Here is a 12753-nt window from a genome sequence, read left to right as displayed (position 1 = left end):
TCCCTTCTTCTCAGGAGGATACTGCTGCTCTGCTCAATTTCCTGGGCACCAAGGGATACCGAGTGATGCCTTTCAAGGCCCAACTCTGTACCCCCTCAGTCACCTACTTGGGAATATTACTAACTCCCACTTCCAAATCCCTCACAGGAGATCGTATCTGCCTCCTATAAGACCTACAACCTCCTCAGAATGAGGAAGACATACTGTCATTCCTAGGACTGGTGGGCTTTTTTAGACATTGGATTCTCAATTTTGCCATTCTGGCCTGGCCCTTATACCAGGCTGCCAAAGACACACCAGAGGGACCTCTAACCGACCCAGGCTCCATCAGACGTCTGTTCTATCAGCTCAGGAGCCATCTCACTTCAGGACCAAGTCTGGCCTTGCCCAACCCTTCAAAGCCTTTTCAACTTTTCACTGACCAATGGTTTGGGCTGGCGACCAGCCTCCTGGCCCACCCAACTGGTCCCACCTACCGGGCAGTGGCCTATCTCTACAAGCAACTAGATGTCACCACCCAGGGATGGCAGCCCTGCCTCAGGCCCTAGCAGCAGCCACTTCTCTTACAAAGGAGACCCTCAAACTTACCTTAGGACAGCCCCTCACAGTCTTCTCCCATCAACTGGGAGACTTTGTCAGCCACAAGTCCTTGGCACAACTCACTCCTTCCCATCTTCAGCTCTACCACCTGCTGTTCATAGAAAACCCCCAGGTCACACTCTCTGTCTCCCCTTGCCTAAATCCCACCACCATCTTGCCAACACCCTCGTCTACCCCCACTCCTTCCCACTTCTGCTCTCACCTCCTGGAAGAACTTACTCCCTCCCATCCAGGACTTTTGGATTGGCCACTGCCTGACCCCGATCTCACTCTGTTCATGGATGGGAGCTCCCTTATAGTGCCGGATGGAGAGCAACATACTGCCTATGCATTAGTCACCCTAGATGTGGTCATAGAGGAGGCCCCTCTTCCCATCAGGACTACTTCTCAAAAGGCAGAACTCGTGGCTCTCACTTGGGCCCTTCACTTATCTAAGGGCCAACAGGTCACCATCTATACTCACTCCAAATATGCTTTCCTCATTACCCACACCCACTCTGTCCTTTGATGGGAAAAGGGAGTCCTCACAACCAAGGGAACCGCCATAGTTGATGGGCCCCTCATTACCAAACTTCTTGAGGCCCTCAATCACCCTCCCGAGGTGGCTATCATCCATTGTCATGGCCATCAGACCTCCAAGGACCCCATCTCTTTAGGGAACAACAAGGCCTACTGTATTGCCTGACAAATGGCCTTAAACTCCTCACCAGCCCCCCTCCTATTCTTCAACACACCCCACAGTCCCTCATACACTGATGAGGAGATTTGGGCCCTGAGACATTAGGTGGCAGGTTAGGCAAAAAGGGATAGTATTATGTCCAGGACAAGATTGCCCTCCTGAATGGCCTAATCCACACCCTCATTACTGACATTCACCAGTCTCCCCACATCGGTCCAAAGGCCTTATGCCAATTTCTCCAACCTCTCTTTCACCACCCCCTCCTCCAAAAGACCATTAAGGATGTACACCAGGCCTGCAGAACATGTTCTGTGGTCAACGCCCAGGGAAGCCTCCACAGACTGGGACCCACCCATCAGCTCCTCTGGCATCAGCCAGGCGAGGACTTGCAACTTGACTTCACTCACAAAACCTTCAGATACCTACGAACTCTCGTGGACACCTTCACTGGCTGGATCGAGGCATTCCCCACCACTAGGGAAACAGCAGACATGGTTGCCACGATTCTCACTGAGCACATCATCCTGAGATTCGGACTCCCTAGAACCCTACAATAGGACAACGGACCAGCCTTCATCTCCAGCATCACACAACAAGTCTCCAAGAGCCTCAACATTACCTGGAAACTTCATATCCCCTATCATCCCCAGTCCTCAGGTAAGGTCGAGAGGGCCAATGGCCTCCTCAAGGAGCAACTCACTAAACTCACTCTCAAAACTCACCTCTCTTGGCCAACCCTTCTCCCACTAGCACTCACCCGACTCAGGGCCTCTCCTCGCAGACCGTCAGGACTCAGCCCCTTTGAACTCTTGTACCGCAGGCCCTTCCTGCTCAATCACAACCTCCCTGCTTCTCCTCCACCCCTCCTATCTTATCTGCCCTATCTGACTCTTCTAAGAGCCCTTTGAGGGGCTCATGCAGATGCGACCATCCCTGCCTCCAACAGCCTGGGCAGAGACTTCCCCCAGGCCCTAAATCCCAGGGACCAGGTTCTCCTATGAGAATTTCATCCAAAGTCCTTACAGCCCGGCCCCCATACTGTTATTCTTACAATTCCCACCGCGGCAAAATGTCTGGGGCACCACCCGTGGGTACACATCTCCAGCCTAAAGCGAGCTCCACCACAGGATGGCTGGACTTCCCAGACCCTGGGGCCCACGCAGTTGCAGATTTCCGGCACCACTTCTCCTCATCCTCCTCCTTCTCCCTCCCCCCCGCCCATAGCTGCCTCTCTGGTGACCTTGGGTTCAGGTGGCGCTTCTTCCTAGTGGATACTTGGACCCATGGGGATACCACACATCTAGTCAGCTGGTCACCACAGGTTGCCAGTCTGGAGGGTGCCAGTCCTAATGGAAATGGCCATCCTCAATACTCCCCTCCCCCAACAGAAAAGGGTTTTATTTCTTCCCCTGGTCATCGGGTCTCCTTAGCATCTTCCTTAGTGGCCACCAGACTGGGCACCGGGGCCCTAGCCTACCCGACAGACGCTACCCGAGATTTATCCGAACAGCTCCAGACAGCCATCGAGGCCTTGGCTGAGTCCTTGGCATCCCTACAGTGGCAGATTACCTCAGTGGTGCAGGTTCGCATATGTGAGGTTTCCAGAGTCACTGTCAACCAGCTCCTCCTGCATCCCTACTCCCACCTGCCCACATCTGAGGAACCCTATGACGATGCCTTCCACCAGTAGGAATTAGCCAGATCTGAGTCGCCGCCCCTATTATACCGAAAAGGTCAGAATGTTAGGTCAGCGGCCCTGGGAATGCAGGAGGAACAATAAACCAGACTGCCATCTTCCCCTTACCCAGGACTTTCCCTCCAGAAGGAGATCTGTCAAGGACACATCACCTTGAGTAAATCGAAACTTATGTGAGAAACAGAAGCCAGCCACTTTAGGACTTTCCAACCCCAACCTCTAACCTTACCAAATAAGGTTACGAGCCCCCGCCCTGCCTTGGCCCAATAAAACCTCACTCAACCCCTTCCCCGGGTGCAACTTCCCCGACTCTCCTCTCCTGAGTCGCAGAACCTCACCCGAGGATGCCTTTAATAAACCTTGCCTTGCGCTTATCTTGCCTGCTGTCATGTGTATCTCGCCTGTAAAACCTTACAGAAATGTATAGAACCTCTAGCATAGTTATAGCATTTACCCAAATGTAACCCAAGGTTTATCATTTGTTTAGCAGTACTTCCTGAGTAACTTATCATACCAAGGAAAAGCCTAATGAGTTAAAGATATTTCATTTACAATTTAAATCTTGTCAACATTTGCTAAAATCTTAGACAGTTTTAAAGCACATGCCTAAATACAATTAGGTATGTTAAACACCTGATATAGGCAAAATGTGGAAAATGTTTTTTCTGGACAGGCAAAGAGGAAACAACTGTTTATATTTTGTTCTTAGCAGCAGATCAATTAACCTAAGAAAACTTTGTCCTTTTAAACAAAGCAAAAACCAGCTTTCTATACCAGTGTCTTTTGTTTTGTTTTGTTTTTTATTTCAATCTTAGTCCATTGTGACCACACTTAAAATTCTTTTTCTGAATATTTCCCTTCATAAACCTTCTACAACTTTCCTTTGCATTTAGGTTTTGTCCCAAGCCATTTCCTTCCAAATAACCATCTCATTTAAGACAAAATTACCTTCTTTTCCTTCGACAAAATGCATTCCCATTCCTTATATCTTTCTTATATATCTCCTACTTTTCCACATACAGAGTTGTTTCCCTTATTTTCATCAGTCATAGTTACAGTTAGCATAATTTTGTACTCTTAGAAACACATCAGTCTCTAGTGATTGCTAAGTATTAACCAATTGTGAATGGTTACAACAGAATTCTTTAGATGGCAAATTTATGAATCAGTTAAGCACAAAACATGTTTACAAACAGATTTAAATAGTCTTAGTTTCTTTGCAGTAATAAGTCAAAAGCAATGTATGGCGCTACGTTTCTCTGCCTCTAGGAGGCAATGATGCACCATATAGTCTTTCTAATGTACACTTCCCCTGCCCTTGGTACTTAAAAAATTCTGCCCTGCCCCCCCACCCCCCAAGTAAGAAGATAGCCTTTTACTTCCAAGAGTGTAGGCAAGCTGTCCGGGAGAATCCAGCCTTGGGTCCGCTGAAATCAGCGGGGCGTGCCTAAATCCTAGGGTAAGTACTCTGTTTGCCCTCCATGGCCTTTCTCCTGTCCCACACCGGTGGCACAATGGGCCAGTGGGGTTGGGCTTCCCAGTCAGGGAACCAAATGCGGAAAATCTGAAGTGACCAAAGAAACTAAGGCGGCACACAGGAAATCTGGGAAAACTTAGCTTTATTATCACCAGTGGACCCAGCGGGATCACTCCCAAAGTCTGAGCATCCGGCCTTTGTTGGGACAGATATTTATAGGCAAACCAGGGATTTCTCGTGGTTTCTCACAGCTGATTGGCTCAGGGGTCATGTGGCAGTTCTTAAAGCTATGCGGAAGCGACTTGGTGGAGAAGTGCCAAGTCATCTTGGTGGTTCCTCATCTCAGTGAGGTGGCCATTTGCAGCTTTTCTGCCTCAATTGACTTATTTCACCTAGCATAATACACTAGAGTTCCATCTATGCCTTTCAAAATCCAATAGTTTAATTTTGCTTCTGTTTCCTTTGCCTAAGGAGTCATATCTGAAAAAATGTTTTTACAGCTAATGTCAGTGGAATTAGGGCCTGTGTTATATCCTAGGAATTTTATGGTTTCGGGTCTCAAATATAGGTTTTAGTTTATTTGAGTTTATTTTTTGTGTATGGTATAAAAAGTGATCCAGTTTCACTCCTTTGCAAGTAGCTGTCCAGTTTTCCCAAGACCATTTGTGAAAGAGACTTTTTCCCATTCTTCACCCCTTTGTCATAGATTAATTGACCACAAAAGTTTGGATTTTTTTCTGAGCTTTCTATTATGTTCTCTTGAGCTGTGTGTCTATTTTTGTTTCAATACCATACTATTTTGATTACTACGTTTTTTTGTATATCTTAAAATCTGGGATTATAATACCTTCAGTTTTCTTTCTCCTTGTCAAGATTGTTTTGGCTATTTGGGGTCTTTTGTTGTTCTTTACAAATTTTAAATTATTTTTTTCTAGTTCTGTGAAAAATGCTGTTAGTATTTTGATAGGGATTGCATTATATCTATAGATTGCTTTGGATATTACTGACATTTTACAATATTAGTTCTGCCAATCCGTGAGCTTGTAATATCTTCCCATTTGTTTGTATAATCTTCAGTTTCTTTCATCAATGTTTTATAGTTTTTGAAGTGCAGTTCTTTTACTTCTTTGGTTAGGTATTTTATTCTTTTAGGTGCAGTGGTGAATGGGATTGTTTTACTTCTTTCTTTTTCTGTTGTTTCATTATTAATGGATAGAAATACAACAGATTCGTGTACATTGATTTTGTATCCTGCAACTTTACTGAATTCATTTATCAGTTCTAGTAGATTATGGTGGAGTCTTTAGGATTTTCTAAATATAGGATCATGCCATCTGTGAATAGTGAATTTGGATGTTATTTATTCCTTTTTATCGTTTGATTGCTGTGACTTAGACGTCCAGTACTGTTGAATAAAAGCCATCAGAGTGGACATCCTTGTCTTATTTCTGATCTTAGAAGAAAAGTTCTTGGTTTTTTACCATTGAATATGATGTTAGGGTTTTACATATATGGTCTTTATTATATTGAGGTATGTTCTTTCTAAACCTACTTTGTTGAGATTTTTTAACATGGATGTATGTTGTACTTTATCAAATATTTTTTCTTCATTTATTGAGATGGTCATAAGCTTTTTATTGTTTTTCTTGTTAATGTAATGTATTATGCTGATTAATTCATGATTATTGAACCCTCTTGCATCCCTGAGATAAATACATATTGATCATGGTAAATGATTTTTTTTAATGTATTGTTGATTTTTGCATTTGTCCATCAGAGATGTTTGCATGTGGTTTTCATTTTTGTTGGGTTTTATACTATCTCTATCTGGGTTTGCTATCAGGGTAGGCCTGGCCTCATAAAATGAATTTAGAATCTTTCCTTCCTCTTCTGTTTTTTTGGAATAGTTTGGGAAGAACAGACAGTATCTCTCCTTTAAAAGTTCATTAGATTTCACCCATGAAGCCATCTGGTCCTGGAGTTTTCTGGAAGTTTTTTCTTTACTGATTTCATGTCTTCACTAGCAATAAGTCTGTTCAGGGTTTCTATTTCTTCCTGATTCAGTTTTGGAAGGTTATATGCTTCTAGGAATTTAACCATTTTTTTCTAGATTTCCAATTTGCTGGTATATCATTTTTCATAATCACTTATTGTCCTTTTTATTTCTGTGATGTGGGTTGTTATTTCTCCTTTCTCACTTCTGGCTTATTTATTTGAGTCCTTCCTTTTTTTTTTTTTTTTTTTTTTTGAAGAGCCTGGGTAAAGGCTTAGCAATTTTGTTGATCTTTTCAAAGAACTAACTCTTTGTTCCATTGATCTATTCTTTGTTTTTGTTTTTGTTTGGTCCCTATTTCATTATTTCTCCTCTAATCTGTATTATTTCATTCTTTATACTAGCTTTGAGGTTTTTTTGTTCTTTTTTTTAGCTCCTTCAGCTGTAAGATTAAGTTATTTGAGATTTTTTTGTTTCTTGAGGTAAGCCTGTATCCCTATAATCATCCCTCATAGAAGAGCTTTTTGTCACATCCCAAAGATTTTGGGCCAATGTGTTTGTTGGGTCCCCCCCAAAATTGGGTACCCCAATAATGGGTCTGTGATTAAAGGAGTGAGACTGATACAAAGTGAAGGTCAAGCAAAGCTTTATTTCATGCCAAGCATCAAGAATCAGACTGACCCTCAAACAGACTGGTCGGGGTAGCCCCTTACAGAGGACGACCCCTCCCTGCTTTCCAGACTAACTTTTATAGAGCAAAGGCCATGTGGTTGGGCCTGGCCATGCACAGGTGGCCAATGAGATTGTAACACACACAGGAAACTCCACGGTGATGCTAGGTGACCAATTGAATTACAATTTACCCTAGTAGACATTTGAGCCAGCCTATCACCTGGTTAAGAATTGGTGTCCAAAAGGTGCCCAAAGGGGAGGGCCCATACTCCTTGGTAGCTAGGAGACAGTATGCACCCCCACTGATTGAATACCTTCACCTGGCCTGACCCACCCTTGTATTTGGACTTTGTTATCTGGGACTGGTTTCCCAGACTTGCCTTTAAATAAGTTCCCCTGGCGGGGGGGGGGGGGGGGGGGGGGGAGTCAATTTAAGTTTTACAACAAAATGGCAGTTCAAACAGGGTGGGGCCACTCTAGCTGAATAGGCCCTTACAGTGTTTTCATTTTCACTTATCTTCCTGTAGTTTGTATTTCTTCTTTGATTTTTTTTTTTTTTTTTTTTTTTGGTTAACCCATTCATTGGTTAGTAGTATGTGTTTGTGTTCTCTCCAGATTTTTTTTTCATTAATTTCCAGTTTTATACTGTTGTGTTCACAAAAGATGCATGATATAATTTCAATCTTTTTGAATTTGCTGAGATTTGTTTTGTGGCATAATATGTGATCTATTCTAGAGAATATCCATGTGTACTTGAAAAGAATGTGTATTCCTCTGTTTTTGGATGGAATGTTCTGAATATGTCTATTAGATCTATCGTGTCTAACTAGTCATTTCATGCCACTGTTGCCTTATTGATTTTCTCTCTGGTTGATACAGCCATTGATGTAATTAGGCCTTACTATTTTTGTATTACTATTGATTTCTTCTTTTATGTCTGTTCATATGTTTCTTTATGTATTTGAGTGCTCCCATGTTGGGGGCATAAATATTTAGTTGTTAGATTTTCATGTTGGGCTATTCCCTTATTTACGTTGTGCTCTTTGCTTTCAATATGCACGTGTCTTTAGGTCTGAAGTGTCTCTTATAGGCAGCCTATAGGTGAGTCTTGTTTTTTAATCCATTCAGTTACCATTTAGTCCATTTACATTTAAAGCAATTATTGATAGGTATGTACTTATCGCCATTTTGTTACTTGTTTACAGTTGCTTTTATAGTTCTTATCTGTTCCTTTCTTTTCTTGCTCTTTTCCCTTGTAGTTTGATGGATTTTTAGTGGTATAGTTGTATACCTTTCCCTTTATCTTTTGCATATCTATTACAGGTTTTTGATTTGTACCATTAGGTTGATATGTAACATCTGCATATAGCAGTCTGTATTATGTCGATGATTGCTTAAATCTGAACCCATTCTAATAACACTAAATTTTTGACACCCTCTCACATTTTATACATATTATGCCATACTTTACATCCTTTTATTTTGTGAATCCCTTGACTATTTTTTATAGATATAAGTGATTTTACTATTTTACTGCTTTTGTACTTTAACCTCCACACTGTTTTTTTTTTTCTTTTCACCTCCCTAATGGTTTTATAAGTAATTAATTTACTTTTATTTGTTTGCATTTACTTATGAAATTTTTTCCTTTCCTAATTTTCTTACTCTTGGTTATGGACTTTTATTTCTCCTGATTATGGCTTTTCTTTCCACTCAAAGAATTCCCTTTAACATTTCTTGTAAGGCTGGTTTAGTGATGATGAACTCCTTCTACTTTTGTTTGTCTGGGAAACTATCTCTCCATTTCTGAATGATATCCTCACTGGATAGAGTATTCTTGGTTTTTCCTTTGAATAAATCATGCCACTTTCTTTTTGCCTGCAAAGTTACTGCTGGAAAATCTGCTGATAGCTTTATGGGGTTTCCTTTGTATATAACTGCTTTCTTTTCTCTTGCTGGTTTTAATTTTTTTCTCTTTTCCACTGCTTTTTGCTATCTTAATTATTACTGGTCTTGATGTGGATGTCCTTTGGATGATTTTGCTGGGGGGGTCTCTCTGCTTCCTGAACCTGGATGTCTGTTTCCTTCCTTAGATTAGAGAAGTTTCTCAGCTATTATTTCTTCAGTAAATTTTCTGCTCCCTTTTCTCTCTCTCTTCCTCTGGGAAGCTTAAAATGCAAACATTATACTTGATGAACACCCTGAGTTCCCTTAGCTTATTCTCATGTATTATTTTAATTCTTATTTTACTGTTCATCTTAGTTGGTTTTTATTTCTCTGTCTTCCAACTCACTGCTCCATTTTCCTGCTACTTCTAATCTATTTTCGATTCCTCTACTTTATTGTTTTATTTTAGTTTTTGAGTTCTTCATCTCTAATTGGCTCTTTTTTATATTTTCTATCTTTGTTGAAGGTCTCAGGGAGATCCTCCTTTCTTAAGTCCAGTAAGTACCTTTATGACCATTTCTTTGAATTCTCAGTGTCTGTCTCATTTAGCCCTTTTACTGTATTTTTATCCTATTTTTTTCATTTGGAACACATTTCTCTTTCTCATTTTGTCTGTCTGTGTTTGTTTCTATGTATTTGGAAAGTCATCTATTCCCTGATCTTGAAAGCAGTGGCTTTATGAAAAAGAGGTCCTGTGGTGCCCTGAAGTGCAATGTCCCCTGTTCACCAGAACCTGGTACAGAAAAGATGTCTCCTGTGTGGATTGTGTGTGCCCTATTGTAGTGGCTGAGCTGCTTTTACCTTTAGTCGTGCTGGCTGCAATGGCCCACTTTGCCTGTTGTGAGCAGAGTTTGGTCCCTATAATCTAAAGAGGTCAGTCTGGGGCTGCCTTGAGGTTATAATTAAAGACCAGGTCTGCCTCCAGACCTTTTGCTGGGGATACAGTCTGATGGAATGGCACGGTTCTCTCCTTACTGCCTCCTGTGAGGTTTTTGTTGGTGGGTGGAGCCAGCAGTCAGATTATTGTCTGCCTCCAGCCCACTGCTGGGCCTGCAATGAAACTGGTATGTGTGCTTATTGGTTATCTTCACTTCTGCCCAGGAAAGGATTCACTTTGAAATGGCACTGGTTACTGTCAGGGCTGCTTGCAGAATGAAATGTGTCAGGGGCCACTTTGGAGGGACTCCTGCAGAGTGGGGTCGTTTACATGGGGGCAGGTCTGAAGGAGAATGTGGAGTGAGGTGTATGGTATTAGCAAGCTAGGTGGAGAATGTTGGAGCCAGTTCCTTTAAGTGCCTGGATATCAAGGCTGGTTGATAGGGGGAAGGAAACAGTGCCTACAGCTCTTCTGTTCCTGGAAAATCTGTCTCCTGCTTTTCCAACACATTCTTTAAGATTAGTAAATAAATCTTGTAAAACTAGCTGACTCCAGGAACTTTTCAAACTGCTGCTTCTGTGCTGTACATCAGTGAAGTTGTTAGGCTGTCTCTTTAAGGGCAGGGACTCAGTTTCCTATCACCCTCCAGCTATTCCAGAGAGGAGCTTGCTGATTTTTAAAGTGCATGGAGTTAAACCTCACAGATGGTATAAATTCATGAAGTTAACTCCTACTGGTTTTCAAAGCTAAATGTCATGGGGACACATCTTCTCAGTGTAGGTTCCCCATGTCTGGGATGCTGGTGTGGATTCTGTTCCCATTCCTTCTCCATGCTTGTTGTGACCTTTTAGTTTGTGGTTAGTCTCACCAGGAGTTTGGTTACCAACTGCATCTCTGCCCCTCCTATCACTTTTGATGTGGCCTCCTCTCTACAATTTACCATGAAAGTCTTTAGTGCCCATCTTCAGTCCATTTTCTGGATTAATTGGATGGAGTGGCTTTTACCTTGGTGTATCTCCAGGTGTGGTGAGCTTATGGTGCTCCTACTCTGCCATCCTTAGAGGCTCCAATCTCTTCAAATTCTTGATATCAGGAGTAACTACACTCATGAGTAGCTGATGAAAAATTAAACATTTTTTACAACTATTCAAATTTAACAATAGTTAAAATTATATTACTAAAAACCATGTTTCAGGAACATCCCTCTATTAGATAGATGGGATGCTGCCTGATTCATGAATAATTTAATAAAGCCAATTAGATCTTTAGATTTTAAAACATTTCTTCCTTTTTTTCACTAATATAATGTTGAAATAATAAATTAATTTGATTCCAGTTGAATTTTTCTCACCAATTATTTCAAAAAAATTAAGAAGCTCTAATTTGCAGATTGATAAAGCAATCCTACTGTAACCAGCTTGGATGCTACCAAAAGGGTATATCGACCACAGAGAAAGAAATGTATACCATACATGAGAAGTTGGATATTCAAGAGTCTGCAGACTAGATCTGTGTCTAGTGAGGTATACTGTCCAGTTCCTCCACTCCTTTACACCAGTGCTCACTTCTTTTCCTGACCTACTATTGGGCTGCCTGCTTTGTTTTCCAGACCCTGAGACATTAACTCTAATTACCTGACCAGGTGTTTTATCCGCCATGTGCTATGTTGCTCTCTGCTGATGCTGTTGAAGTCAATATCTTCAGAATAGAACTGATTCTTGGCCATGTTCAACACATTTTGTCAGGACAATGTGTTCAACATCACTCTTGCTTTTTATCTGCAGTGACCACAAGGTTTGCCATCTAACTTTTCTTTAAAAGTGACATTCTACAAAGAGCCCTCAGATGGGTTGCTTATGGCCAGAGATGACAGGCCTAAGGTCTCTCACCACCCTAGGCACTGGCCCACTACTCCAGAGACAGTGTCAGTTTCCTAGTGCACATGTGGGATATAATTGGTGGAAAGCTCTGATATGGAAAGCTCTTACCCCATAGAAGAATGCTGTGGTAGTTCATGTAAGAACTATAAAAGGTTCTGGCTCACATGAAAGAGGATATATTAACTGTAAAAGAAACCCTAATAATTGGTGGAAACTTAAATATTACTTATTCATTCAGTGTTATATGAAACTCAGAAAGTTAGAAATTAAATCAATCTGGATTTAAATCTTAGATCTACAACTTTTTTAGCATCTAATGCAATCACTCAAAATTTAATCCTCAGAATTCTCATATTCTATAAAGGAAAACAATAGCTGTTTCAGAATAAAGCAGGTGTCTAGAAATGAGTTAATGAAGGCAGTCAACTAAACTGACAAAAATGTGTAGTGCAACATAATTTACACTAACAAATATTTTTAAACAGCCCATTTTCATAATAACACAATAATGAACTGGGTCTTAAAGTGTTTTTCCAGTCCAGGAGTGTCAGAACACTTGGGAATGAAGATTTTAAAAAGCCACTCCAGAACTTACTGAACCAAAAACTGAGCAGAGGGCCTAGCAGTCTGTGTTTTAGCAACCCTTCAGAAGGGTCTGATACATGGTAAAGTTTGAGAACCCCTGGTTTAGTGACGCATGAGGCACAAATACATTTTTTGCATTGTTAAAATGAATATTGTATAAACTAGGAAGAAGCCAGTTATGATATCCTACTAAATATAAATGCAAGTAAAGCACTTAATATCAGAATTATATAAAATGTGGATGTGATCAAGGAAATTAGTATACAATTACAAAAATAAGCATGGTTTAAATTGGAGGTCTGGTAGAAGAATTAATCTCTGTATAGTTGTTGGAACAGATTTTCAGA

The sequence above is a fragment of the Martes martes genome (genome assembly GCF_963455335.1).
Source record: "Martes martes genome assembly, chromosome: 3".
In the NCBI taxonomy this organism is placed as follows: Eukaryota; Metazoa; Chordata; class Mammalia; order Carnivora; family Mustelidae; genus Martes; species Martes martes.
This window is presented reverse-complemented; position numbering follows the sequence as displayed.